Source organism: Mustela nivalis, assembly GCF_964662115.1.
Source record: "Mustela nivalis genome assembly, chromosome: 5".
NCBI classification, from domain to species: domain Eukaryota; kingdom Metazoa; phylum Chordata; class Mammalia; order Carnivora; family Mustelidae; genus Mustela; species Mustela nivalis.
Genome location: NC_139024.1, coordinates 55454666 through 55457999, shown reverse-complemented (window position 1 = coordinate 55457999; position 3334 = coordinate 55454666). Strand labels below are relative to the sequence as shown.

Here is a 3334-nt window from a genome sequence, read left to right as displayed (position 1 = left end):
AATGCTTTGCTAGAAGGAAGAACAGCCTTAGCTGGAAAGTAGCTAGGCCTGTGGGATCCAGGAAGTCTTCTTTAGCATATGAAAGTCCCTTTGGAAACTTCTCTTCATCTTTCCTCCCCCAGCTGCAAATTATACCATCAGCCCTTCCTCACAACCTCAGTGCTGCTTCTTCTGCCCAGGAGTCCTATCCCTTTGCTTTAATAAAACCACCATTTTAGCCCGAAAATGTCTCAAGAATTCTTTTTTGGCTGTGGGCTCCGAACCCCAACATTTTCTACATCAGAACTAGCATGTGGGAGGGTAAAGGACCGAGGTAGGTGCGGATTCATTGGCAGGCGCTGGTACACTCATCCAAATGAAAAGTCAACATGATTTTTTTCCCCCAGCAAACAGATCTCTTTATTTTCACAAAAGTATGAAACAGATTCAAAAACAATGGCAAGGAAAATAAGGAGGTTTCAATCAGGGAGAGAAGGAGAGTGTTTCTTCAAGTACACAGTTTGCAGGCTTGGGTAACAGTGTAAATTGGGGCGTGGGGTGGGGAATTCATCGAAAGGTGTTTCATCTCCAGGCAGCTCTCGGTAGAACTCGGCGTCTATCTCAGTGTGCACAGCCATCCTGTTCCACTAGTTAAAGACAGAACATGAAGAAGACTGCATGTGATTTACACTGCCAAGGGAATTTGGAAGATCAGTGTACTTATTCAAATTGGAATTTAGCCCAGACTCTATTTTTGTCAAAGGAAAAAAAAAAAGGGAAAAGAAAAAAGTTTAAGCATTTTAATAAAGCACAAGAACATCAGTTAATTGGGGATATGGCACACATTCTTCAGGCTCTGAGATTTCTCTTCAATTCTGTATAAAGGGTCAAGGGTGGTTCTTGATATACCAGTATCTTCTTTATTGAAAAACATAGTTGCTTATCTATTGCCTTTTAAAATATCTGTGTGATAGATTCTGACTTCTGATCTTATCCTTGCTCTTCTCCACTAAGCACAACTGTAGAGTCTAGAAATGATGCCCCACATAACCAAAAGGGGGATCCTGACAATGGGCGTGAAAGGGAGCTGATTTGGGGCTTTCGTACTGGAGAAATGGTGCAGAAGCAGGCATCTTTCTGCTCCCCACACAACATAGAAAGACCACCCAGACCCATTGTTTTCTGATCACCAAATTACCAGAAAAAGAAAATCACCTAGGTGTATTTGTTAGGAGTGAGTTGGACAGTTCCATAGTCAGGGTGGGATTCTCAACAAGAAAATATGGACTCAGGACAGCTAAGATCAGACAGCACTGATATCTGGTTTTGCAGCTTAGCCAGGACCATTCTAGCATTCTGCTTTGTGGCCTTTGCAGAAGTCACTTCTGCAAAATGTCCTAAAATAAGACAATTAACCACAGAGCATTTGTCCCTATCACGGGCAAGGGACAGTTAAAGCTTAAGCTGCCAGATGTCAGCAAAAAATGACCATCAGCTCATAAACATTAACCTAATAGATATACAGACATGTGACCAGAGCCCTGATTGGCAAGACTCAGCACACCCTGATTGCTTAAGCTAGTTCCACAAAAGAGTTCATAAAAACCCCTAAATGTAGACACTCCAGGGACAATCCTCTTGGGAGTCTTTGTCTCTAGAAGTTTTGTGCTCTTGCTCAATAAACCTTGCTCTACTGCCCACCACTCTTCCTCTGGTTCACCTCTTCATCCTTTGAAGCTGTGTGACCAAGAACTGGGGGCGCTAAAGTCAGAGAATTCCTGCAATACATTTTTCTTCTGTTAGAAAAGGAATCTCTCTCACAACCACAGATGAGCTGACACCACTGTCAAGGATAACCAGCTGAGAGCCCCACTACAAATAAACAGCTGAAGGAAACATTGTCCTTCCTAGCAGGGCCTGTGACTCCCTTTTTTCACTTAGATACGAGGCATTTAGTGGAGCTGGTGGGAGGGACCCAGGTACAGCTGGTACTTGGTCAAGGAAGCATCTCTGTCTTCATGAGCCCAAGAGTCTCTAGATCATAAGCCCTAGGGCAGCTAAAACAATGGTGACAGGAGAGAAATTACTATAACCAATATTAAGGCAAACTTCTTAGCTATGATGATCAAAACAATGGAATATTGTCAACATTGTAGAAAATAGATCAATGGAACAGAGTAGAGAATCCAGAAAGAGATCCACACAAATATACCCTACTGATTTTTGACCAATGTGCTAAAGCATGCAACCATGTCAGTGGAGGAAAGATAGCTTTGCAAAAAATGGCCCCAGAGCAAATGGAATTCCATAAACAAAAGAAAAAAAGAAAGAGAGAGAGAGAAGAAAAATATAAAAGAACCTCAACCTAAACCTATTGACTCAGACAAGATTTAACCCAAAATAGACCATGAATTTAACTTGGGACTTTTAGAAAAAACATAGGACAAAATCTTTGGGACTTTTGGCAAAGAGGTTTACTTACAGTTGACATCCAAATCACAACCCCAAGAGAGGAAAATTTGCTAAATTGGCTTCATCAGAATTAAAAATCTTCTCTGCAGAACATCGTAGGAAGAGTCAAACTACAAATCATGTATCGGACAAAGCACCAGTATCTGAAATACATAAATAACTCAAAATCCATCAGTAAGCAAATGATACAATTAGGAAATAGGCAAATAACATTGAAAAGCCCTCACCAAAGAAGAAAGAGAGATGATAAATAAGCACAAGGTGTACAACATCATTAGCAATCAGGGAAATATAAATTAAAACCACAATGAAATATTATTATATACCCACCAGACAGCTAAAAAAATATTGACAACAGCTGAGAAGGATAAAAAGAAACTAGATTACTCATATATTGCTGGTAGTAATATAAAACAGTACCATCAGTATGGCAAATTTGGCAGTTCCTCAAAAAAATTAAACATGCAGTATCATATGACTCAGCAATAGAACTCTTGGACATTTACCTCAGAAAATGAAAACTTTGTTCTCTCAAAAACTTCTACATGAATGCCCATAGAGGCTTTATTCCCAATTGGCAAAAACTGGAATCAGTGCATTGTACCTGAACAGTTGAGTGATGAAGTAAACAGTGACAGACATGTACCATGGAATGGTACTCACCAATCAAAAGGAATGAACAATGGATACACATAACAACATGGAGAAATCCCTAGGAAATTATATTCGGTGAAAAAAGTCAATCCCAAAAGGTTACATCATTTATGATTCCATTTATATCACACTGCTGAAATGATAAAGTTGTAGAAATGGAGGACAAATTCACGGTTGTCAAGATTTGGAGAGGGGATCCTGGTTGTGTTATTAAGAGCCATTGCAAGGT

At 40.0% G+C, this 3334-nt stretch overlaps 1 long non-coding RNA gene across 1 annotated transcript; it reads right to left on the bottom strand.

Annotated features, from left to right (window-relative positions):
• Positions 1-372: 372 nt before the first annotated feature.
• Positions 373-2876, bottom strand: LOC309864661. Its single transcript, XR_014311677.1, has 3 exons — positions 2782-2876; positions 2462-2594; positions 373-626 (listed from the first exon to the last, which is right to left on the bottom strand). It is a non-coding gene; the product is annotated as an uncharacterized lncRNA (long non-coding RNA).
• Between the last annotated feature and the right edge of the window lie 458 nt (positions 2877-3334).